At 40.3% G+C, this 27,789-nt stretch overlaps 1 protein-coding gene across 6 annotated transcripts in view; it reads left to right on the forward strand.

Moving 5' to 3' along the window:
- DAB1 (DAB adaptor protein 1) overlaps positions 1 to 27,789 on the forward strand; it is a 1,250,774-nt gene that overhangs the window by 263,965 nt on the left and 959,020 nt on the right. The window contains exon 2 of one of the 6 annotated variants that reach the window (XM_008977956.4): positions 8,474 to 8,549. The exons of the other annotated variants lie outside the window; for them this stretch is intronic. The gene's annotated coding sequence lies outside the window, so the exon portion shown is untranslated. The remainder of the gene's footprint in view (positions 1 to 8,473; positions 8,550 to 27,789) is intronic. 6 annotated transcript variants of the gene reach the window in all.

A 27,789-nucleotide genomic window follows, 5' to 3' on the forward strand; every position in this document is an offset into this window, starting at 1 on the left:
TGGTGTTTGGTTTTCTGTTCTTGTGATAGTTTGCTGAGAATGATGGTTTTTAGCTTCATCCATGTCCCCGCAAAGGGCATGAACTCATCCTTTCTTTATGGCTGCATAGTATTCCATGGTGTATATGTGCCACATTTTCTTTATCCAGTCTATTATTGATGGACATTTGGGTTAGTTCCAAGTCTTTGCTATTGTAAATAGTGCTGCAATAAACATATGTGTGCATGTGTCTTTACAGTAGAATGATTTGTAATTCTTTGAGTATATACCCAGTAATGGGATTGCTGGGTCAAATGGTATTTCTAGTTCTAGATCCTTGAGGCATCACCACACTGTCTTCCACAATGGTTGAACTAATTTATACTCCCACCAGCAATGTACAAGCATCCCTATTTCTCCACATCCTGTCCAGCATCTGTTGTTTCCTGATGTTTTAATGATCACCATTCCAGGCATGAGATTGTATCTCATTGTGGTTTTGATTTGCATTTCCATAATGACCAGTGATGATGAGCATTTTTCATATGTCTGCTGGCTGCATAAATGTCTTCTTTTGAGAAGTGTCTGTTCATATCCTTTGCCCATTTTTTGATGGGGTTGTTTGTTTTTTTCTTGTAAATTTGTTTAAGTTCTTTGTGGATTCTGGATATTAGCCCTTTGTCAGATGGATAGATTGCAAAATTTTTCTCCCATTTTGTAGGTTGCCTGTTGACTCTGATGATAGTTTCTTTTGCTGTGCAGAAGCTGTTTAGTTTAATTAGATCCCATTTGTCAATTTTGGCTTTTGTTGCCATTGCTTTTGGTGTTTTAGACATGAAGTCTTTTCCGGTGCCTGAGTCCTCAATGGTATTGCCCAGGTTTTCTTCTAGGATTTTTATGGTTCTGGGTCTTACGTTTGAGTCTTTGATCCATCTTGAGTTGATTTTTATATAAGGTGTAAGGAAGGGGTCCTGTTTCAGTTTTCTGCACATGACTAGCCAGTTTTCCCTGCACCATTTATTAAATAGGGCATCTTTTCCCCATTGCTTGTTTGTTTCAGGTTTGTCAAAGATCAGATTGTTGTAGATGTGTGGTGTTATTTCTGAGGTCTCTGTTCTGTTCCACTGGTCTATATGTCTGTTTTGGTACCAGTACCATGCTGTTTTGGTTACTGTAGCCTTGTAGTGTAGTTTGAAGTCAGGTAGCATAATGCCTCCAGCTTTGTTCTTCCTGCCCAGGATTTTCTTGGCTATGCAGGCTCTTTTTCGGTTCCATATGAACTTTAAAGTAATTTTTTTTGCAATTCTGTGAAGAAAGTCAGTGGTAGCTTGTTGGGGATGGCATTGAATCTATAAATTACTTTGGGCAGTATGGCCATTTTCACGATATTCATTCTTCCTATCCATGAGTATGGAAGGATTGTCCATTTGTTTGTGTCCTCTCTTATTTCGTTGAGCAGTGGTTTGTAGTTCTCTTTGAAGAGGTCCTTCATATTCCTTGTAAGTTGTTTTCCTAGGTATTTTATTCTCTTTGTAGCAATTGTGAATGGGAGTTCACTTATCTCATCTGGTTCTTAAAGAAGACACAGCCTTTCTCCAGGTGGATAATTATGGATGAAGGCAATTCTTGTGGTGGGTCCGGGGGAATGTCGTCAGCAAAGGCATTGTATGGTGAGAACCTGTGGTCCCTTTGAGAATGTACAAATCTGTGTTCTGCTTTCAGAGATGTGTATATATTAGACTTATTACTCCATTGCTAACTGAGTGTTCACTATGTGCCAAATTCTATTCTTAGTGTTCAAATCTATTGATTAGTAAGTGGCAGAGTCGGCATTTTAACCTGGATGTCTTGTTGCAGAGCTCTTAACAACTTTGCAATGTGGCCTCTTATCTACAATGTTGCGGGTTGGACCCATTCTTTCCTGGCCCCAAATTGAAGGAAACAAATGAAGTCAGTCTATTCTTTTCTTCCTCTAAAGAGGAGAGGAATGCCTTTAATGAAGACAGGGATTAATCAGGGTGATCTGGATATCTCTGTTTTTTAAAAAATAAGGGTGACAATAATGACAGCCATCCTTTCTGGAACTATGCTATTAGCTAATCATTGTGTGGAATTCTCTATAGATCTCTCTTGAACAAACACCAGTGGGCAGGAGTGGGTTTGTTGCCCCAGGAGAATACTTATTGGCTGAGGCATAGGATACTAGAGTGGAAATGGAGGGAGAAACAAGCATTGTAACCTGTACAAAAGAATGTGGACCTTAGGATAGGGCAGTGGGGAGCCATGGAAGAGTTTGGAGCAAATGACTGATGAAATCATGTTGAAAGTTACAAACTCCATTTCTGGTGATTGGGAGAGGAAAGGGAAACTGATTTCATGAGTGTTAGGAGACCAGAGGCATCTTATTGTGGTAATCCAGATTACTTGGCAAGGATCTGGATTAAAACAGTGGCAGTGGTAATGGAGAGAAGGAAATGAACCCAAGAATAATGACAGACTCAACAAGACTTAATGTCAAATTGCATGTGATGAGTGAGGCAAAGAGAGGCATTAGGGATGGCACCCATTTTACATCTTCACAGATTACTTATTTCCTTGCTTGGCTGAAAAACTACCTCTCTACAGAGAAAGTATATCTAATGTTGGGGCCAGAAGCAATGCAGTTGCTTTCTTTTTCGGTGCAGAGAAAGCTAAAAGTGTCACATAGTGATATGCACCACTAATAAAAATCCAGATCCCTCCTCCCCTTCCCGCTTAAGGAGAAAAATTATTTTGCTCATAACTTTGATGAGCCTGATGAATGTTTGGATATCATCCCAAGCACGCAAACCAACCAGACGCTGGGGAAATTATTAATATTTCACTGGTGGACTTGGTTGAGCAAACACAATAAAAACAGGCTTGGTGTCATTGCATACTGGAAAAGCAGATGGCAGTCGAGCAAAGCTGCATACAGCAGTTTGAAATTTTAAATTAAATCAATTTGAAGCTTTGCTTGTGCCTCAGGCAATATTTCCCCTCAAATGAAGGAGACAGAGGAGGTGAACCTGTTATTACTGAGATGGTTTGGTGGTGGCTGCTGAGTGGTGCACTGCTTTCTATCATGTGAGGTAGCCTGAGAGCCGGAAGGGAGATGGGCTAGTTCTGACCCAACTTTCAGAGTGCAATCCAGGGAAATGAAAAACCAGAGAAGCCCCCAGTTCTTTAAAATTTCAACCTAGTCCACGAAGTCTGAAGCTCCTGGTCCCAAGGTTATACGGCCCTCCATCTTGGGGGGCTTGGTGCTCTAAGACTTGGCGTTGCCAAGAAGTGCCTTGCACCAACTTGCCCAGGTCAGGGATTCAGTGAACAGTGACCCAACTGGAGCAAAGAAGTCTCCGATGTTGACAGCACTATAGTTCTTGGAAGTATTGCTGGCTGCCCTTAGTAGGTAAGGATGAATTGGCAATTGTCTTTGAAGTCCTTAAGTTTGTCAAAAGCACATTTGTAGTGTTACGGACTGGACAGCTTGGTTTTTATTCAGTCAGTCCCTTTACTTCTTTTCTGTGGAAGCCAGCAAAGTGAATTCATCTAGACCAGTGGTTCTCAACCCTGCTGTGCATCGTAATCATCTAGAAAGTTTTATAATACATTTCATCGGATCCCACCCTTAGAGATTCTGGTGTCATGAGTCTGGGCCTTTGTTCTCAGCTGTATTTAGCATAGTACCTGAGACATGATAAGCAGTCAAACTTCTGTTTAATAAACAAGTAAATTAAATAATTTGCATATCCCTATACAAACCATACAACCTAGCTGCTATATCTTGCACATTCTTTTCCCTTGCATCAAGTACCATTCCCTTTTCATTACTCCTCCTGGCCTAAATAACTTCTATCCTTCAGGGCACAAGTCATGTTTTGCCTGCTACAATTGGAATATGACTTTGTCAGTCTAACAGTCTTTTGCTTTCCTATCTGTATCCCCACAGGGTTCAGTATTGCCCTCTTTAAACACTCAACACCTTGGATTGCAGTGGTCTGCTTCAGTGATTGTCTTAGTGAGTTCAGGCTACTGTAATATATTATCACAGTTGGGTGAGTTAAACAACAGACATTTGTTTCTCATGGTTCTGGAGGCTGGGAAGTCCATATCAAGGTGCTGGCACATCTAGTGTCTGGTGAGGACTCACTTTCTGGTTTTGCTGTTGGTTGTCCTCTCATTATGTCTTTGTGTCTTTTAAAGGTAAAGGCACTAATCCTATTCATGAGGGCTCCAACTTCACAACTTAATCTCCCGAAGGTCCCACCTCCTAATGTCATCATATTGGGGGTTAAGATTTCGACACATGAATTTGAGGGGAATACAAACATTCAGTCCATAGCAGTTATTGTAGGCTGTGAGTTTTTTTAAAGCTGGGACTAGGCCTTTGTATCTCCAAGCTATACACCAGTTGCAGTACCTGGCATAAAGTAGACAGTCAGGAAATGGCAGTTTTGCTATAATAGGAATTACTCTATATATGGATTACTATATATCTATATATTATGGATAATAATCATATATGGAGTATTTTTGTATGTGGTATACATAACAAATGTGTAAAAACAGTGGACACATAAATGTGTAGATGATATCTGGTATGGAAGATATATGTGCAAGACATATGCATGTGGGCCATGGGTATGTATGTAACGCATATGCACATTGATTAGGTGTTTAAGTCAGTGGCTTTCAATTCTGGCTACCTGTCAAATCACCTAGGGGTCTTTTTCAATATATAAATTGTGGAGTCTTGCTGCCTAAAATTTCCAATTCAGGATGTCTAAGACGGCACCTAGGAATTGGTATTATATCTATCTATCTATCTATCTATATATCTATATATATATAACATTCTAAACCAAAGTTGAGAGCCATTCATTAAATTGGTAAGTATTTGTGTCCATCATATGCTGGTGCTGTTGTAGACTCCAGAGATACACCAGTGAACAAGACATAGTCACTGCTTTCATGGCACTTTTATTTGAGTGAGGGGAGGTAGATGAGACACAATTCAATAAATGCCCAAAGACTTAAAAATGGCACTCAGTGTTAAACAAAGAAAATAAAATGGGGTAATGAAATGGAGAGTGATTGGGGTGAAGTTGGGGATGGGCAGGGAAGCTCTCTCTGAGGAGATGACATCTGAGCTGAAATCTAAATGAGGAGACAGTCAAATGAAAATCTGGGGATGAGGTTGTGAGGACAGCAAACATAATTGCCCTGAGACAGAAATGAGCTTGGCATGTTTCATGAGCAGAAAGAAGGCTAGTGAGCCTGAATCAAGGACAAGGAGGCAGGGGTGGGGTGAAATAAGGTCAGAGAGGGGGAAGAAGGTCAGGTCATACTGGGTGTTTTATGAAATGGTAAGGAGTTTGGATTTATTTGGAAAAATTGAGTATCCATTTTGGGAGGGTCTGTAGTAAGAGAGTGAAATGATCCCATTAAGGATTTTAAAAGACTATGCTGGGTATTATCTGGAGAAGTCACTATAGAGAGGCAAGAATGGTGATGGTGACAGAGACTGCTTGGAGGCTAATATAAAAGTCTGGGAAAGAAATGATGGCGACTTGGAGAAGAACGCTAGTAGTGAATGTGGAAAGAAGTGAATAGATTGGGGATGTTTTGAAGGTAGACCCAGAAGAACTTGTTAAAGGACTCTTTATTCAGGTTTCAAGGGGAAACAAGAGTAACACCCTGGTTTTTGAGTCACAGGGTAGATGGTGATGCCAGGTTTTAGGATGTGTATAAGAAGTATCATTTTCAGGGAGATGTATCTGTTGTGTTTAAGGGCTTTGTGTACTTAAAATTGATGTACATTTGACATGTCTATGTAATGTACATGTATAGAGTATGTGTTTAGAAGATGTATATTTATTGTATTAGCTTCCTGCAGCTTCTGTAACAAATTGCCACAAATCTGGTGGTTTAAAACAACAGAAATTTATTATCTCATTGTTCTGGAGGCTAGAAGTATCAAATCAATTTCACTGGGCCTAAATCAAGGTGTTGGCAGGCCTGCATTGCCTCTGAAGGCTCTAGGGGAGAATGCAGTCCTTGCCTCTTTGAGCTTCTGGTGGCTGCAGGCATTCCTTAGCTTGTGGCCACATCATTTCAATCTTCAAGGCCAATATCTTAAAATCTCTTTCTGCCCTGTCTTCGCATCACCTCCTCTTTGTGTAAATATCTATGTGTCAAATTTCCCTATTACTCTCTCTGATTAGGATACCTGTTTTTACATTTAGGGTCTGCATGGATAACTCATACTAGTCCCCCCATCTCAGAATCCTTTACTTAATCACATCTATAAAGACAGATTTTTTCTAAATAAGGCAACATAAATAGGTTCCAGCGATCAGGACTTGTGCATATTGGAGTGTACACTGTTTAAAGAAATATGCAGAATATAGCTTAGTTTGTGTATGTGCATGAAGAAATATGCAGAATCTAGCTTAGTTTGTGTGTGTGTACATGCTCAGGAACATGTGTACATATGGCTGACTAAGGCTATAGGTGAATGTGAGGGCCTCTGTGGCCCACACAAAGAACACCTTTCCTATGTCCTTATATCAAGAGATGCTCCCAGTGACTTGGCTGCTCAGAAAGTGTTCATAAACATAGCTCTTTCTTGTTTTTCTCTCCAAATCCAGTTGGCATCAGATCCTGAGGCCATCTCAAGAGAAGACCTTCTGTTGGCTGATATAACTAGTTATACTTACTTATACCCTTTGAAAGTATTTCAGAGTTGTTTCCCAACATCTAAGCTTATGAAGTCCCCTTTTAGGTGAAAAAATTGGCCAGGTGTGTGGTGACTCATGGGAATAATCCCAGCACTTGGGGAGGCTGAGGTGGGAGGGCCACTTGAGGCCAGGAGTTCGAGACCAGCCTGGGCAACATAGCAAGACTCTGTCTCTACAAAAAATAAAATTAAAAACATTAACCAGGTATGGTGGCTCATGCCTGTAGTCCTAGTTACTGGGGAGCCTGAGGCAGAAGGATCCCTTGAGCCAAGGAATTCAACGCTGCAGTGAGCTATGATTGTACAATTACACTTCAGCCTGGACATCAGAGTGAAACCCTGTCTCTAAAAAATAAAAATATTAAAATAAAATAAATTTTAATGATGTTTATTCTCCCAACTACCATGAGACTAAGTTTTATGTGGTTAGTGCCTATTGATTGAGAATGACACATTAACAAAAAGTTAAAATGAATCAACTTATGCTTTTGAATAAATGTGTACTTTATTAATCACAATAGTATCTACTTATAGTTTTAAAATACTACCATCTGGATGTACATAGCATTGCTTTTTCAGGCGATAGGAAATGTTTTGTGTGCATATAGATTTATGACCATTTGAAATAAGCCTAAAACCCCTTGGGGGATCTGTAGCCCACAATTTGGGAGATATTGTAGTGGAAATGGGGTTCACAAACTGATGCCTCATAAACCAAATTTGACTAGCAGGTATATCTGGTTTGGCTAACTGATTATTATTGGTACATAATGAAAGATATTGCCATTGGTGGGACCTGCCCTCTTCTGTGGATTTCAGACCCACCATTCACAATTTTACTAAACTTTATTGCTACACTTCTTTACAAATATCTTGAAGACATTTGATTTGTGATCCCAGATGCAAAATAACTATATGCCTTTGACAGAATTCAGCTATGTAGAATTTGTAAAATACTTTGATATTTCTGACCTCATTTCATTTTCCCCAAAACTCCTGTGATAGAGATGGGATAATATCATTCCTGTCTTACAGATGAGTTAACTGAGACTCAAAGAGTTTAACAACTGGCCTGATGTTGCCAAGCTGGCAAGTGGAATTGCTGAGGCTGGAATCTAGGCCTTCTGGCCCTTTCCCTCACACTACACCATCTACCTTATAATTTTTCAGAACTCTAGACCTAGCTAGTTGTTACTGTCAAAGGATAGTCATGAAAATCAGGTCTGATGAAATAGGAATAAGCAGCTGACCTTCAGCAAAGGCAAGGTAGGAAGTCTGCCCATTTCAGCTCAAGACACTCATAAGTAGAAACAGGCAGTGTGCAGGAAAGCAAATAAGGGAGTCTGTGAACAATAGACAAATTTTGTCCAAATCAAGGGAAACTCAGCAATTGTTGAAGGCAGACAGCAAAGAGTAGAAAAAACACTTCTCATGAAGCCAAAAGATCCAAGTCTTGCCTTGCTTATGCCTAGACAAACTGACCTCTCAGAATGCCTCCCTGGTTTTGTTTCTCATCTGTAAATGGGGCTGATGATGTAACACCCACCTCCCTGATTCATTGTCATGAGGATCAAACTGATTCAAAGAAGCAAAAATGTCCTGAAACCACTACAATAAATGGTAGCTCTGTGGTCTGTAGTAAAGTCCAGGGGGCTTTCAGATAGCATTTGTTTTTCCTATGGGGAATTAATTTTCAATCTACATAGTCAATGAAGTTTTTTTTGTCTCTCATAGGAAATTGTGGGTTTCTTGGAAGGCTCTGGATATCTGTGACAGACCTCAGGGACACAGATAATTTGAAAATTGCATGGTGAGTTTCCATAAAGGTCATTGCACCAGAAATCTAAGATATCAAATTTCCTATGGATTAAGAGCTTTGTTTACTACAACCAGTTTAGATCTTAGAGGTTGAATTTGAAATGGAGTGACTGTGAGCTTTGGATTCAAAGGGAAAGTATTTCTTATTCATGTTGATTAAGCACCAGCTTTCTATAGTATCTTCTGGGTAATCTGCTGATTTTAGCTGAAATTATCTCCAAAAGTGGCGGGTCCCCATCAGTGGCAGTTTTCCTCAAGTGCCGTAGATATCCTTTTCTCATGTTTTAAATTAAAGATTTGATTGTGGCTTCAGAATATCCCAGCAAGGAGCCCTGGGAAAATTGGCATTTTCTCCATGTTGCTATTCCCACTGCAGCGATTCAGGGTGACCCCCACTGGCAAAGCTGACCCTTTGAAGGAGGAAAATGTTGGTGGCTGTAGTATTCTCTACCATGTGTTTTTTGGCTGCTCTTGAAGCCAAGCTCTCTCACCTCTAGGTGAGATCCATTTTTCTTTGCCCCTTTAGGATTTATTGACTATAGTCTTTGTGTTGGTCCATTCAGGTTGCTGTAACAAACTACCATAGACAGGGTGGCTTATAGACAACAAGCTATTATTTCTCATAGTTATGGAGGCTGGAAGTCCAAGATCAAGGCACCAACTGATTTGGTGTCTGGTGAGAACTCACTTTCTATTTCATAGATGGTGTCTTCTCTCTGTGTCCTCACATGGTAGAAGAGGTGAGAGAGCTTTCTGGAGTCTCTTTCATCGCATTAGATTCCCATTAAGGGCATGAATTCCATTTATAAAGGCTTTACCTCTAAGACCTAATCACTTACTAAAGGCCCCACCTCTTAATACCATTACATTGTGGATTAGGATTTCAATAATGAATGTTGGAGAGACACAAATATTCAGCCTATAGCAATATCTAAAGCACAAAACTGATCTAAAGTAGAAGAGTGTAAATCCCCATTTAACTAGAACCTAACAAAGCAGAAAGTTAATAACTAGGTAGAATCCTGGTCTCAAAAGTACTATATGATGATTGTTGATTTGATTGCAAGAATCAAATGAAACAGCATAGTTTCAAGTACCTTACAATCTTATATGTAAAGAAGCAGTTTTTAACTTACCTTACACTGAGGACTCCTTTTTAACATCAATAAGTTTTGTGATGCATGAGGATACTTATACTTGGTATCTGTTGGATATGAGAACTAAAAGCTGTAATGAATAGTATAGTGTCATTTTTAAATGAACTTGGATGTTATGTAAATACAAACATTACATCAAAACATACATATATTCTACTCGGGAGGCTGAGGCACGAGAATTGCTTAAACCTGGGAGGTGGAGGTTGTGGTGAGCCAAGATGGCTCCACTGCACTCCAGCCTGGGTGACAGAGTGAGATCCTATCTCAAAAATTATATATATAAATAAAAGTAAATTTTAAAAACATACATATATTAACATTTGTGAAGCTCTAAAAGTACATTTGAAAAATGTAAAGTGATATATTGGTAAGACTTTTTTTTAGTTTACAGACAATATTTGATGGTATTCATATTCTTGAACTCTTTGTAAAAATTTCATGGTTCTTACAGGATTTGTTACCCACTGGATGAGAAATTCGGAATAAATTCTTAAATTAGATTTGCTAATTATGTGAAAATATCTATATACATATAATGCTTATGGTGATCATGTAACCAGACTATTTAATTTTCTCTTAAATTATTCCAGATAAACAAGAATGATACTGAAAGGTTTAAGAACTTATACATATTAGTGCATTGCCTCTGATTAACTAAAAATTGAACAGTATACAAATTATGCAACTTTATGAAGTTGAAAGGGATTTTAAAGATAAGAAGTCTTATGATGCAGGGAAAGAATTCAGAAAGAACTAGAGTTATAGCTGGGTAGGTTCTACAGTTTTCAAGCTGTGAGCCATTGAATAAATTCAGCTTTGTAAGCCTCAGTTTTCTGATTTGAAACTTGGACATAAAACACGTACCTCACAGTATTGTTGTGAGGCTCTGCATGTGATAGGTATTTGGCAAATAGTAGCTATATTCTAACCCATCTCTCATTTTTTTAGATGAGAAACTTAAGGGTCAGAAAGATTGAGACTTAAAGAACACGCACAAAAAATGATCTGTGGCACATCGAAGATCTACTGACTCATGCATCTGTGTTCTACCGCAATTCTTAAATTTATACTTTCTGCTTCCTATCCTCGAGACATGCATGCCAATTTTCCAGGCTGGAATTGGCAGTGAGCTGACAGACAGAGGTTTGTTTTTTAAAAAGATGAGAGAACAACTTGCAGAATCTTTTATCCAAATTCTCAGAATGTTTTTTAGTAAATGCTTCTTATCCTAAGAACTCAAATGGTGGCTTTCTGCTCTTCCTGCCTTCTCTGATTCTGTTGCCACTTAGAAAGCCCTGCGGTTCACAGCTAATTAAAAAGGGATGGAAGAAAATTATACCTCTGTTGATGCTATTGTTTTAATCTATCTCAAAAGCTTCTTAACAGCAAAGCAACAAGCAGTGGATGAGAGGGAGTTCTCTGTGACAAACAGGACACAGGAGACCCTAGAGTCATTTCCATGAACCCACTATCATTTCATTAAGTGACTTTTATACTTTCTGTTGTTAAAGATTCACACACACACACATCACATCCACACACTCTTTCAGACAATATTTCGGCATCTGCTGAGTCCTAGGAAAGAAGGGAGCTGCAGATAAGAATAAAATATCATTTATATTGTGTATTTATTACATGTCCGGCACTATGTTTTCCTTTTCATTCCCTCATTTAATAATCACAAGGATGTGTTCCTGTTTTATATATGAAAATGCGAAAATTTTGAGAAGTTAAGATCCCACAGCTAAGTGTCAGAGCTGAAATCCAAAATTACATCTTTATCATCAGTCCTTATAATAATCATTCACCACCTTCATCAAAATGCCTGTCATTTATTGAACACTTACTATGAGTTGAGCCCTCTTCTAACTACTTTGAATATGTTAATTTATTTAAGTACAATTTATGTTTTTAACTCGTTTCGTCCTCACAACCCCCCTGTAAAGTAGGTACAATTATTATCTCCAAAATGTCCCAAGGCGCTGCAGCTGGTAACCCAGTTAGATTCTAGAGCTGCACTCTTAACCACACTGCTCTGTCTGAATCAAAACCAGATATCTTCCAACTCTACACCTTGTCCCTCTAGGGCTTTGGGTGCTAGTAAGCCTTTCAAGAGCTTCATAGGAACAAGGGTAGCACATCTTCTTGAGCCATAATAAGGACACAGAGTATGGATCCAATTCAGGTATACCTAGGTTAAGGTACTCCTGTGTATTATGATGATGTTCATCGCAGCCTTGATAGTGGGTAGCAAGTACAGTTCAGGATCAAACAGGTGAGCATTACGGGTCATCTGGCTTCCTTGTTGTTTAACAAAGCAACACCTATTTTAACATGGCATAACAGTGTAACCAAGTAACTACCCATAGGGAAAGGCTTAAGGTGCCCTCCACCTAGGGACAGTGCTAATTAATGAGAAATAGGCAAGACAGTGTGGCCAGCACCTTGGACAGCCCCACTGTAGCTGTGGCTCCCATGGAAAGGTGACCTACAATCTGCATCTCTGCACTGTGCAACAGGCCTTGCCCTGAAGCTGAAACTTTAAAAGCTCTTGACATTCTTGTGTGTGTGTGTATGCATGTGTGTGCACACGTGCACCTTCATTCATTTAAAAAATTTATTTTATTGCAGTAAGAACACCTGAGATCTACCCTCTTAAATTTTAAGTGTAAACCAAAAACCAGTAGTGTAAACTACAGGTACCATGTTCAACAGGTCTATGCAAAGATACGTAACATCACTAATCAATATGAAAACGCAAATCATGACCACAAGATGAATAAGCTCTTAACATTCTTTCCCTAGACTTAAAACAGTGGTTCTTAACCTTCTTGGTGTATGTACTCTTCTAAACAGTGAATGAAAGTGAAACACAGATGCCCAGAAAAACTGGAAATGTGTACATACACGAAAAACTTAACCTAAATTTTAGATTATCAAAAAAAATATCCTTGGCATTCGAGTTAAGGCCTCTGTTCAGTTAAATATTGCTAGGTAACAAATTACCCCAAAACATAACTAAAATAACAACGTGTTATTTCTCATGATTCTGTGGGTTAGCTGGGAGGTCCCTCTGCTGGTTTCCCCTGGGCTTATTCATGCAGCCACATTCTGCTAGCAGGTGAGCTGAGATGAAATGTCCAACGATAGTTTCACTCACATGTCTAGTGGTGGGTGCTGGATGTTGGCTGGGTGCCTCAGTTCTTCCCCAGGTGGCATATTCTCCTCCAGCAGGTTGCGCCAGCTTCTTTACATAATGGTGAGGGGGCAACATTCCTCCTTTTAGGTCCTAGTCTCCAGAGCCCACAAAAAGTCAGCTTGATATTCCAATGGCCAAAACAAGTGCAAGTCTAGCCCAGATTCCAGGGGTCAGCTCTTCCTGAAAGAAGCTGCCAAGAATTTTTAACCATATTTAATTTATCACAACCTCCTTAAGCTATCTGATCAAGACAGACCCACAGTTAAAAGTAGTACAGTTCTTTCCTTGCTCTTCAATATGATTCTGCCCTAACCCATTACTTTATATAACACTGCTGCATTTTGTATGCACTGCTATTATAATACTAATCCATTTGTGCATTGAATAAACAATTATTGAAGATCATTTGTGAGCTAGGCAAGATGCCAACTCTTTCTTAAAATTTACATTAGCTCATCAAGTTAGTATAAGAATTTATCAGATTTCGTCTCCCCCCCCCCCATTTAAAGATGATGACACTGAATCTCAGAAAGATAGAGAAATTTGCCACAATGCACATAACAAGTACATGGAAGTCTTCCACTTTAATGGTCTATTTCTTATTTGCATTTAGTCTGCTGCACAGCTGCTCTCCATTTACCTGTCTACCTCCCCTAAAGATTGTGAGCTCCCTGAGGACATGACTCTGCATTTCTCCTTTGTGCATTATCAGTCAATACAACATTTCTGAAAATGGCTTGTAGGCTGTCAGTAAATGTTGTTGGATGGAGAGATCAAGGGGCTTCCAAACTGTGGATGCTATATTCCTTCCTCTACAAGTATTTCTAGTTTATGTATTCTGAGCTCATGTGGTTGAGAACAATACAATTGGAAATCATAATCAATAACCTTTATCAAAAGCTTATTGCATACCAAAAACTCTTAAGAATTTTTGCATATTTATTTAATGTATCCTCACCACCTATGAGACAGGTCCTATCAACTCGATTTTGTTACGAAGAGGCCAGAGGTTAGAGAATAGAATTAGATCACCCAAAGTGATACCCCTATGAGGTGGCAAAGCACAACTTGAACTCAGGACTGTTTGACTCCTGATGCCATATTCTTGGTAATTGGATTATTCAATTCACCCAATCCTGTTGCCTTTCTGAAGAAAAGTTTATTAGTTCATGTGAAGGGAAACAACTATGAGATAAATATCTCCAGTCCCTACCAAATAAAATAGAAAGAAAGCTGACAGTCTCTACGATCTGACTTTGTCTTTCTAGACTGTTTCCTACTCTGTCTCTCTATAGATTCTGTATTCCTACCAGCTACTCACGCTGTCTATTGTGTGGCCTTCAATACCCTACCAGATCTCTTTGCCATCCATTCTTCACACATGAATGTTCCATCCATTCTTCATACATTGGAATTCTCAGTCTTTATAACTAGCCTTAGTGAGTCTTCTTGGGTGAAACACTTTTTCTAGTTCCTGCAGTTGACAGGAACTGTCTATTTCTCAATATTCCCCCAGCAAATAATGTCTACCTTTATTTGCCTTATTCCATCCCAGTTCACTGTTTACATGCCTATCTTCCCCTAGACAGTGAACAACTTCCTGCCTCCCTCTTTCCTTCCTTCTTCTCTTGTTTTCAATAGATTTTATATTTCTGCTGTTTCCCAGGCTCTATGTTATAGCCTAGGACTATAGAAATAACTAAGACATAGATTCTGCCATCGGATAACTTACAGTGTTCAGTACAGGAAAGCCATTGAATAAGCATTGAATGAATAAATGAATGAGCTTGCAGTCTAGTGGGGAAGGCAGGGGTGTAAACAATTGTAATGTCAAATCTATGCTGGAAACATGAGTAGTGCCTCACATTATAGACACTCGGTAAATACTCATCCATTTATTTACTCTCCGTAATGAAATAGGCCTAGGTTCAAATCTTGATCTTACGTACTTGGTAATTTTGAGCAAGTCACTTTAGCTTTCTGATGCTCAGTTATCAAAGCTGTGAAGCAATCAATAGTTACTGACCTCATAAGGTTCTGTGAAAATTAAATATGTAGCAAGTGTCTACAGTAAGAGCTCAATGTATTTCAGTATTCTACATTCCACACTTAATTCCAGAAAGAATATACAGCAATACATTGTTGGATGAATTAATGAGTGAATAAATTAATGAATAAGTGAATGCATGAGGCAAGGCTTGAGTGGAGTAAAACTGCAGGGCATGATGATACAGACAGACCCTGTGGGGCAAGAGAGCATCAACTCTCTCTAGGGGGATCAGAGCCACTAAAGCCCTGGAAATCACCCAGTTCTGTTACCCCAGCCCCTCCCCAGAGGCTATGTCCTTGCTCCTCCCCTTCACAGGGGGCCCAAACAGCTTGTTTTTCTCCTCTTTGTGTGTTGGGGATATGTGATTTTACTGTCAGCATGGTGTTTCTAATGAAAGGCAAATGGTGTCCAATGTGACTTGGAGAAAAACATACAAACAACAACAAAATTATATGTTCTTTTTTCCTGTAGTGTTCGCAGGGAGAATATGTGACTTGTTTGCTGTCAATACGGCTTATAATGACACGGTGCACAGAAGCACTGCCAAATGTGTGCGGCATTCATTATACACATGTATTAAATGTAATGCGATATGAGTTTGGCGGCAGAGCAGATGAGAGCTGCCCTGGGGCTGATGTAGAGTTACAGCACCTCTTCCCCGGGGATGATTACTGGGGAAAGGGGAAGTGGGCAGCAGCATGGGCGTGACGCAGGGTGTCTAGAATTTTCAGGACTGATTCTGGGCTAGACTGAGAGAAATGCTCAGCTCAAAGGGTCCTTAAACTTTATTTCAACAACAAGAAATCATTTAATGATCAATTCTTGTGCTCCTACTAAATGCCAGGCTTGTAATAGGTTCTGGGAATAAGATTCTTCACCAGCTTTCAGGACGTTCACAGATTAGCAAGAGAGACAAACAGATGGAGAGAGAATAACGGTGCACCGTGATTGGTAAATGCAATGATCTAGAAGCAGAGGTTCATGTGAAACTACAGATAAGATACCTAACCCAGCCTAATGTCACTTTTTCCAAGGTGCCTTCCCTAACTCTTCATATGTGACCAGGTCACTCTGTAATATGCTAATATGCTTGCATGGCACCCTGAGCCTTTTCTTCATGGCATTAGTCATTGTCTAAAGTGAGTTATGTGTATGATAATTTCATCAATATCTGTTTGGCTTCTAGACTCTAAGCCCAGGAAAATAGGGACCTCATTTGTTTTGCTTACCATTATATATCCAGCACCTAGCACAGTATCTGATATTTTAATTTGTGGTTGAATGAATGAATGAATACTGTCATATGTGAGCTTAATTTTGAAGGACATGGAAGAAATAACCCAGGTAAAATGGGCAAGAGGAAAGGTGGGCAAAAGGAGGGGGAATGAAGCATGTTATATTATAAAGGCATGTAAGAAAATATAGCATAAAATTGGGGGAAAAATAAGTAAAAAATTTTAAAAGTGGCTCTTGAGGTTTTTATTTTTTTTTGTTTTGTTTTTTTTTTGAGACAGGGTCTCACTCTGTTGCCAGGCTGGAATGCAGTGGTACATAATTGCAGCTCACTGCAGCCTTAACCTTTCAGGCTCAAGTCATCCTCCCACCTCAGCCTCCCAAGTAGCTGGAACTACAGGAACTACAGGCACATGCCACCATGTGTGGCTAAATTAAAAAAAAAAATTGTAGAGATTATGTTATCCAGGCTGGTCTTGAACTCCTTGCCTCAAGTGATTCTCCCACCTCAACCTCCCAATGTGCCAGGATTACAGGTGCAAGCCACCACACCTGGCCTCTTCCTGGGATTCGTAAATGTAGTATTCCATTTTCTTGGGGAGCCTGAACCAACATTTCAGTGATGAGCTAGGCACTAGTGTGGCTGTTGAATCAAATCATGTCAGAAGGTAAGAAGTTTTTTTCTAAGTGGTGAGATGATCATAGGAAGGAGGATGTCAGTACCTAGTTGATGAAGCTTATTGGAGAAAATGGCTAGACAAAATTGATGTGGGTGAAAATGTCTCTGTACAAAAACACTATGCCCATGGAAAAATAAGAGTAATAATAATAATAATGATGACTAATGTTTATTGAGAAGTTATATACCAGGCAGATATGGTGATATTTAACTTCCATATGCTATCACAGTCAGAATTCACAGCAAAACTTTAAGGTAGGCACTATAAAGATCCCACTTAAAGATGAGCAAGTCGAGACCTAGTGAGGTTAAGTAACTTGCTCAAGATAGTCTAGTCAAGCAGAGGCATAGCCAGAATTTGAATTGGGATCATTTGACTTCTGAAACTACTCTTAACTCTCAAGTTGCTGAACCAGACTTTAGATCGCCACTCTCTTAATTTAACTCCAAGTTCAGTTGGCTCCCTCATTCTGTGAACTCAGCTTTTTTTTTTTTTTTTTTTGAGACAGAGTTTCACTCTTGTTGCCCAGGCTGGAGTGCAATGGCGTGATCTCAGCTCACTGCAACCTCCGCCTCCCAGGTTCAAGCAATTCTCCTGCCTCAGCCTCCCGAGTAGCTGGGATTACAGGACACCACCATGCCCGGCTAATTTTTTTTTGTATTTTTTAGTAGAGACAGGGTTTCTCCATGTTGGTCAGGCTGGTCTTGAACTCCTGACCTCAGGTGTTCTGCCTGCCTCAGCTTCCCACAGTGCTGGGATTACAGGCATGAGCCACCACACCCAGCCGAACTAAGCTTTAAGTGAAGAACATGTCTTGCTCATCTACTAACTTTTTAGAAAAAAGAATTTGGGTCCCAGTACAATTCTTTATGGACTTTTGATGTGCTTGCTGTCATTTCAACCCTCATAAATCCAGAGATTTGCAAGGTTTTAGGAAGTGACTCTTGAGAATACTCAGGACTCCTATGGTTGAGCATGACAGGAAGGTGGGGGACTCATTTGGTCAGAGATAATGCTGAGGGTGGGTGAGTGAGACTGTGGAAAGCCTGATGTGTCCAAGATCACAGGCGGAGTTCTGAGCCAACTGATAATTTTGAGAAGAAGGAAATTGAAAAGTTTAGAGGTTAAGAGCTTTCCACAGTACTATATACACATATACATATATAATCTGTATTATAAATGTACACATATTATTATATGTATATGTAGACACATACATATTACCTATATACAAATGTATACACATGCATATATTATTATAATTCAAAATCTCTAAATAAATGTATACACGGTTTTCACCTTGAATTATACTAGTTAACAATTATTGAACTCCTAAATACCAGGACTCTGCTGTGCATTAACAAGCATTATATCACTTCATCTTTGCAACAAGGTGAAGAACTCATTATTATTATCTCAATTTTTCAAATGAAAAAAGAAGACTCAGAGAAGTTAAGCTACTAGCCATGGTGCCAGTAAGTAGCTGAGCTGGAATTTGGTCTCTAATCTGTCCAGCTCCTCCAGGCCTGCTCCATAAACAGTCATATGATTCTGTCCCTCTTACCTGTTACACCTGTTGGCATGCCTGGTTCTCTGGCTCCTCTGCAAGCTCCTAAGGGTTGAGGCTGGGGTCTGTTCTCCTCATGCCTGCATGGCTTAGGCCTAGCCCAAAGACAACACTTGCAAATGTTTGTGGAGGAATTGAAGGAATTAATTGCTCCACATACTGAGAGGCAGAGCTTGGCTAGAGCTAGACTCCCTAAAAAGAGCAGAAAGGACTTCTTCAGCCTCCGAAGATCTCTTCCTTCTCTGAAATCTAGCACTTACAGCCTTTTCCATTTCCTAAGTCACCAGATACTGTCCTATTTCATCTTTTATACTACTGAATAAAAATAGTATTAACGTATGTATTTATACTACCTTATTCAACTATTTTAAAAATATTTAACACTCACATAGTTTTCCTTTTTTTTTTTTTTTAATTTGGTTCCTTACTGGACTATGAGCTTCTTGGGAGTTAAAAAGAGATAAAGGAAATTTTCCCGTATTGAGTTTGTATAATGTACCAAGTACCATGTCATGTCCATCACATACAGGAGTTTTTAAAAAATCTTCATGACAGTCCTTAGAAACAGTTATTATCTGTCTTTTACAGGAGAGAAATTTTGGGCTCAGACAGTGAAACATAGTAATTTGAATGATAACACACAGTAAGAACATGGCTGAGCTGGGACTCAAACCTAGGGCTTTCTGACTCCAAAGCCTATGACGTGGCCACTGCCTTTCCAGTCTGAGCCCTAATTGCCACACGGCCTGGGCTTCCCGTGCCAGACAACACCATCTCTCCCTCCTCTCCCACACTCCTCACCATAGCAGGACCTGATTGCTATCAGCCCAGGCATCATGGAGGCTGCAGCAGAAACGCGCTCTGGCATCTGAGGATGCTGCATAAGGTATGCCAGCAAGAGGAAGAACAGTTGGTGAACAGTTGGTGAGTGGATATTTTTATGCAAGGGTTGCCTAGAGAGAGGAGAAAGAAGAGTGAAAAAAACTGTTTATAAAGAAGCCACAATTAATAAGGTCTTTGTTAGCTTTTTGGATTTCGGTTTTCAAGTCCATTGCTTTGGGTTTAAATGGAAGCAGAAAGGTCCCCAAGGAGCCAAACTCTCAGCTTCCAAAGCATAAAGGCATTTAGGAAACCGATCCCAGCCTGAATGTGTTGAAGATTTTAAGTATTCAGCAAGGAGTGCAAAGATGCTGTGAATTCCTTTGGACAGCTTCTCATCAGGATTGTTTATATTGCAGCATGCTCAGTATGTGAGCTTAAGAGCTACAAGATAATTTAAAAAAGTAAAAGAAAAAGAAAGCACCACCTTTAGAATATCCAAGAGAACCACAACCACTCTAATCTTTTGGCTACCAATTTACATCCCTCTCCAAGCCTCAATGTTCTCATCTATAAAATGGGAATATAGTATCCATCAAAGTGGGTTACTGCGAGGATGTGAAAATGCCCTGTAAACCTTAAAACAATTTATAAATGAGATTATTGCTTTTTGTAGAATACTTTTTTATGTGAAGCCCTCTACTTCCCTTATCTCTTTTTACACATACATTCATTCTTCAAGAATTTAAAAATACATACACAGCTACCATTTGTTAGAGTACTTAGACTATGCAAGATCCATATTTTGCTATATTTGACCCTTGCACTGGCCCTATGAGGCAGGTGCCATTCCCCACCTCACCTGTCCCATATTTCAGTTGAAGAGGAAGCTCAGTGAAAGGTTAAGGAATACAACCAAGGTCAGTAATAAGCAGAGTCAGTATCAAAGACTGCTCTGGAGTGGACACTTGGTCTAGATTCTGAGTGCTGACCACTTGACTACGGTGGCTTTCTGCCTGCTACTTGCCAGGAGCCTTGCAGCCATCCAAAGAGTTAGCATACAAACAGGCATTCTGTTAGGGTTGACTTTGTGTCCTCCCAAAAGAAGATATATTAGAATCCTAACCCCTGCTTCCTCAGAATGTGATCTTATTTGGAGACAGAACTTGACAGAGGTAAGCAAATTAAAATGAAGTCATTAGAATCGTCTCTAATTTAATAAGACTGGCATCCTTTTAAAAAGGGATGTGGACACAGAGAGAAAAGCTTAGAAGGAAGATGATGTGAGAAGACATAGAAAGAGGACAAAAATCTACAAGCCAAGGAGGGAGGCCTGGATCACATCCTTTTCTCATAGCCCTTAGAAGAAACCACCCTGCTGAAACCTTGATTGTGGACTTCTACCCCCAGAACTGTGAAACAATACATTTCTGTTGTTTAAGCCACCCAGTTAGTGGCACTTTGTTTATGGCAGCTTTCACAACCTAATGCCTATTCTGAATCCTCTTTTCTGGATGAGGCTCTGGAAGAGGAAGAGATTAGGTGACTTACTCAAGAGGTAGGTGAGATGGCTGAGATTTGCACCCCATTTTCTGTCCACTCCTGCACATTGATTGCTAAAAGAAAGCTCCTTGGAGGCAGGTATTTCTCTTGGTTGTATTCACTGTGGTGCCTGGCATTTATATCAGTGTCTGGCATATCATAAAGCAATACTTGTTGAATAAATGAATGAATGAATGCAGATCTTTCTACCAACTTACCCAGTGTATCACAGCTAGATTAAAATGATTTTTAAAAAGCACATCAGGCTGGGTACGGTGGCTCATTCCTGTAATCCCAGCACTTTGGGAGGCCGAGGCAGGTGGATCACTTGAGGTCAGGAGTTCAAGACCAGCCTGACCAACATGGTGAAACCCCATCTCTACTAAAAATTTAGCAGAGCGTGGTGGCAGACACCTGTAATCTCAGCTACTTGGGAGGCTGAGGCAGGAGAATCACTTGAGCCTGGGAGGCAGAGGTTGAGGTGAGCTGAGATCATGCTACTGCACTCCAGCCTGGGCAACAAAGTTAGACTCCGCCTAAAAAAAAAAAGCACATCATCCTGGAACAAGAATTTCAACAACTTACAGTCATTGTCAGAACAAAGAGTTTCATACTTTGTATTCAACTTCTTCCCACAATCAAAGACTTATAATTATAAACAAGTTTTCACAAAAATTCTTTTGAAGTCTTGTTTCATGGATTGTCAGGTATGAAACTCCAAGGTGCTAATTCTTATTTGTACTTGGAAACCAGTGACTCACCTGCCTTCCTACCTCTGGTTTCTGCCCATGTTGCAATTCCATCAGAGGTTTTTCTTTCTACCTCGTTGACCAATCCTCAGTTTTCCTTTACTGGCTCTTCCTCATTTTTCCAAACTCTGAACTGCGGTGTGGTCCAGGATTCTGCTTTTCTCACTTTTTTGGTAACCCCATACAGTCTTGTAGTTTTAAATACTGTTTATGTGCTAATATCCAGATTGGTGTCTCCTGCATACACTTCTACACTGAATTCTAGACCTGTATATATCCAATAACCTTTTTAATATTTCCATTTGAATGTCTAATATATATCTCAAAGCCAATATGTTCAAAACCAAACTCCTGATTTCTCCCTTCACCCCAGATAAAATACAGCTTCACTTACAGTCTTCCCTGCCTTAACAAATGTCAACTTTATCCTTCCATTGCTTAGGCTGAAACCTTTGGGCTTCTTTTCACTCCTTTTCTCACACCTGATATCCACTTATTCAGCTGATTCCACAGTATTACTTACAAAAATACTGAGGATGTGGCCACTTCTCACCACCTCCACTGTTACCATCATCCTTTTTGCCTAAATTATTGCATTAGCTTCTTACCTGGTCCTCGACATCCAGTCATGTCCCTGTACAATCTCTTCACACATTTTCCTGAACAGGCCTATTAAAATGTAAGTCAAATCACATGCTCCTCCGTTCAAAATTTTCCAACAGACCTATGTGATTTAATATCTCACCACCTCTCTGATTCTATTTCCTTCATTTCATCATTCACCAGATGACATTCAGTTTTATTTACATGGCCTATGAGCAAGTTTGCAAAGAAACAAGCTCTGGTAGATCCAAGGTTTTTCTGAGGGAGTAATTTCAGTATAATTCTTTGAATAAGCTAACTCTTCTCCACATCTACTCCACCAATACCTCCCAAAGTCTTTCCAAGATGGTCCTAACTAGACCACATGTTGCTCAACTCTTTATTGAAATATCCACTTCAGTTGCATATGATTTTTCTCATTATCATATCATTAGCTGCAGGAGTATCCAATCTAGAGTGGTTACACGTACCCTTACAACTTCTTCTCTATTTTGGTCAAACTCCGTCGGAATGAAGCTTCCCTCATTCTTATGGTTACAAGAAGGTAAAGAGGTGGCAATCTCATTATCATGTCTGCTTTCTGCCTGTTTTGGTGTGCTGGATGTCTTTATTTAATGAGGTCTTCCCTCCACCCTTCTGTGCCTGCCCCAGGAGGCTGACCTGTATGAAATACATAAGTGGCCTTCTGTACCTTTAAGGCCTCTGGATAAAGTAAGAAATAAGAGTGAGATCAGGCTATTTTTTTCCCTGAATTCCTCCCAGTGGGCTCACCTTGGTTTGGCTGTCTCAGATGTCACTAATCCCCTTCAAGGGGGCTGCTCTACAGGAATCCCTCTCATATAGAGTTCTCTCCTACCTCTTACCCTCTAGCCTGGGGTGGTAACCTCCACTATTATCAGCTCTGGGTTACTGCTTCATCCCCTAGGATTCCCTTCCCTTGCTTACACCTTTATAATTAGTCTCTCCTTGAGCTCTTCTCTCTTGAGTGTGCTGCCAGTTTCTTGCTGGGACCCTGACAGATAGATCTGATGATCTATAAATGTTCCCCTGACTTAGTACATTTTATCTGTGGTAATCAGATCTGACATATTGCCTTCCTCTGACACAACAGATTCTTTTCCTGATCAATACTGCTCAACTGAACAAGAGAAAGTCTATCTCTCACTAGGAAGGTGAGTTTCTGAAGCCAAACTGACCCATCCTGTAATCCTAGATTAGACAATGACCAACTGCCTTATCTTCTTGGCATTTTACTACCCACCAAACCTTGTGCATTTAAAAATGGGAATAATATGACTGATATAGACCCGTATATACTATATAATTAGCAAATATTAATTTGTGTTTTTCCTTTTCACCTTGGTGCATTTGTTTTTCTAGCTCATTTTTTTTTCTTCTGCTTCATTTTGGTTAATCCAATACCTTAAACCTCAGTGGAGCTCATGGAGTAGCAGTGTGTAATTTGCAGTCGGATAATTTTCTCATCAGTGGGAGTTGCTCTTGTGCTAATTTGGGCTGTATCCTCTTGTGCTAATTTGGGCTGTATCCTCTATTTCAGTCTTTTGTCTTATTTGTAAAAGGCATATCGTATTATTCCAACTTCTACACTTTTCTTTGTAAGCTTGTGCATTGTGACTGAAAGTGAAACTTTAGAAAATGACATTCCATCCTCAGAGTCATCGACAAGACACTCAAGACACTACTATTAGGGAAAATCTAAATGTACTGTTTTCTGAATATAAGGGTCTTTCTCTGCTCTTGCATGTGGGCTTGACTGACAGTAGAAAAGACAAGGGACTAAGTCAGATTAACTGGGATGCTAGATTTCCCTCAGCTACCTGTCCTTCTGGGGCTGGAATCAAGGTCATATTGAGCAATGCCACTAAGGCTTTTCACAGGAAGTTTATGAGATGGTTGAGGTGAAGAAAGAGAGGTTTAATCAGGAGGGAGGAGACCTGCCATGAGCCTCAAGGTTCATGGCACATCAGAGAGGCTAAAAGCAGAAACATTGAGTGCCAGAGTTCAAGCTGGAGGTAGAAATAGAGCAGACTGTATATCTCAAAGTAGAGAGAATGAAGAATATTTTCAGACACAGAGAAGGCAGTGGCAAAAAGAGGTGTGGATATAAGCCAAAATGCATTCAGGAACACATTGTACAAATGGGGCTGCTATGCCTCTTTAGGAGAAGGCTTGGCATGGTCACACCAAGTTGAAGACCAAAGCTGAAAGTGGCTTTATCTTTAAGTCTTTTGCCTCTCTGAGCCCTAGGACTCATGGCAGCTAATAGGGGATAACACACCTTGCCCCATTTGTCACCTAGAACTGTTATAAGGATAAAATGAGGTAATGGGTGTGAAGGCACTCTATAAACCACAGAGCACTATACAAGAGTGAGGATTCAGCAGCTATTTTATCATACAGAGCTAAACTCTTCTCTAAGAGACTGCATACCTGGTCAGTTGGAGTCAGACTAATCCTGAACTCCATCTCCACTAGGGATGTATTAGTCAATAGAAAAACTATATTCAAAGGAATTTAAGCAAAAGTCAACCAAAGGCATGCTGCAGGTAAGTTGCTGGATGGCTGGGCTTGCAGGAGGACAGGTACTGGGTATTCAGACTCAAATCAACCTTGCTCTATGTGTAGTCTCTACTTTTTCCTGTGGTTCTGTTTCACTGGGTTACCATCATAGCCTCGCTTTCTTCTTGAGGCTGAAGCATGATCATTGTAACTCCTGGACCTACCACTTCCTAGGCATCATCACCCAAAAGGAGTGGGCCACCTTCTCTTAGTTCCATTTAAAAAATTCCTGAGTGAACTTGTCCTGGCTTAGATCGCATGCTCATTTAATGACTTGGCTTGGGTCACATGCCCATCCTATGCCAGACCATGGCACCTATGATTGGTGCTTCTGTATGCTTTGGATCATGGAAGAAAGTGTTCCTTAACTATTTCTGGAAGGGAAAGTGCTGAAAAGACCGAAAAATAGATGGCCACTAAAGGGATATAATAAACACTACATCCTATAACCTGTTTTTATGGCCAATATATCCGAACTTTTAGGATGGACTCCCCTCATCCCCACTGGAAGCACATAGAGAAGAGGATTGATAGTGAGTTAGTCAGGGTCCTGCAAAGGAACAGATGGTACACTCAGAAGGGGGTTCTAAGGGGGCTTTAGAGAAAGGACTATTTGTGGAGGTATGGGAAGGGTTAATAAAAACCAAAAAGGGAGTTGGTGGTGAAATATCCAATGTTCCTACCAGTGGGCAGCCAGTTATGTCCCTTGGCCTGAAAGGGAAAGGAAGGGATGGTTATCTGAACCATTGAGACATGTAGCCATAGGGTAAGGCCAGCAGACAGCGGATGTGGCCTTATTACAGGAACCCAGCCACTGCCAACCAGCAGATAAATAGGGAGGGGCTAACCTTTCTCTCCTCTCACCTGCCTGTTTCATGCTAGCACTCTCATTGGCCAGTTCCAACTAGAACTCAGAATTCAATGAGCTCAGCTTGATGGCGTCCTTAACAATTAGATTCCAGGGCACAGAGCAAGGTGGAGAAGAATGGAAAAGCAATCTGGAAGGGCAAACGGAGGATGTCCAGCACAAGGGTGTATCTGCTCCCTTTGGCACAAAAGATAGGCCTAGTTGGAGTCCACTCTGTAAAATGGGACACCTTAAAAGAATAATGGAATTTTAGAGCTAGATAAGTCCTTAAGATCATTCAGACCAGAATTTATAAACTTGCCTATATCTAGCATTCAGGTGTGGCTTACATGGCTAATGTAGCTTTAATACCAAAAAGCAAACACTAGCAGGCAATAAACAAAACTCAAAATTTAACATTAATATCCTTAGGTCAAGTATGTAGTTTCCAGTTCACCACGATTATCATCATTCCCTGTTGTCCAACACCCCGTATACATTCTTGCCTCCCAGAAGTATTTGACACGAGGACTTGTAAATAGAAAAGTCAAGCTTCTTCATTTTTCAGATAAAGAAGCTGGGATGGCAAGGAAACTTGTTTGCCCATGGCTGCACAGCCTTGGTGGGAATTCTGTCTGCACAGACAAAAATAGAAATGTATAAATATGAGGACTTAATGAAAGAGTTGTTTGCCTCTATAAGATGAGACTCCATGGGAGCCACCATCACACATGGGAGTGACTGTCATTTGAAGCAAGAGTTATGCAAGGATTCTACTTGCTCTTTGTGGCCTTAGAAGGTGGAAATAGAACAATAGGGAAAAGTGATTATGATCGGTGCAAGTCAGAGCTTGCAAAGGGCTATTCAGAATGGACTGGGATGCCTCAGTTCATCCTCACTTCCCATCTGTGCAGCTGGTCAATTAACAGAAACAGAACCACCCCTTAGTGAGGATGGTGTTGGACCTTGTTCTTAGAGCCCTCCTCCTATGAGTTGAGCTGATGCTGAGTTGAATTGGAATGAGAGGAATGTGTCTTCTTGGCTTTTTTCCATGGATTATCTTTCATTTTATTCCATTCTTTTTTGGTGGCATGTGGGTAGGAAGGCTTTATTTGCTTTGCTCTCTTCTCAGAATCCCTAGCCTTCCTCCCATCAAGAATCTAGAAGTAAGTCTGTGCTCTGTTTGCCTTTACCTATTACTCTCAAATACCCTCCCTTTTTTCCACTCAGACCCATTCCTTTTCTGTCCCCACATGTGTTAGGCTCATTTTCACCTGCACCTACATCCTCAGGATATGATTAGTGAAGATACTGGTTTAGTTATAATAATGGAGATCAAACAGCAGTGGCTTAACTGGAAGGAGGAGTGGAGCTGTTGGGCTGTCTGGATGGGAAGGGTGGCTGTGCTCAACAAAGTCACCAGGAACCCAGTTTCTTCTTTCTATTGCTTCGTCATCCCCCATTGTCTTTATGAGCAAAGATGACTCTTCCCCATCATACTCCCATGCCAATCCTCAAGAGAGGGGAAGAAGACACACAGAACAAGTAAATTCATTTTGAGAAGTGATCCACAACAGTGCTTCTTGTCACATCCTATTGTTCAGAACTTATTCATGTGGTCGTTCCTGGAGGCAAAGAAAAAAAAAAGGTCATAGAAGTAGCAGGTAGCCACATCTGAGCTAAATTGAGGGACAGGGATGTAGGAGGAGGTGCATTAGTAAAAGGAAGAAAGAATGAATGGATATTGAGAACCAGTGAGTCCACCCAGGATGCACTGTATAAGCGGAATGACTTCCTTTTGCCCTCTGAAACCAAAGCTCATCATCTTTCAAATACCAGTTTAAATCTGCTCACTCTTTTAAGTTTTCCTAAAGAATCATCCTTAAGATGGGTCTCCGTATTCTAAGAGGACTGGGTTTAATGTTACACCTGTAGTATATACCCAAGGAATATATGGGGAGTTGGTTCAAATGCTCCCCACCACCTTTGCCATTGTCCACGGTCCAGCAAAGGGAGGGAATGATACCATGAGCTTACATTCACTGGGCATCTACTGAGCACCAGGTGCTGTACTAACAGTTATGAGCATTACCTCAATCTATCATTGTAATTGCTCTAGAAATTAGGTACTGTTGTCCATTTGCCAGAGGAGGAAACTAATACTCTGTGGCGTCACTTTCCCAAAGCCCTGCTGCTAGGAAGTGCC

Source organism: Pan paniscus, chromosome 1, assembly GCF_029289425.2.
Source record: "Pan paniscus chromosome 1, NHGRI_mPanPan1-v2.0_pri, whole genome shotgun sequence".
Classification (NCBI taxonomy): Eukaryota; Metazoa; Chordata; class Mammalia; order Primates; family Hominidae; genus Pan; species Pan paniscus.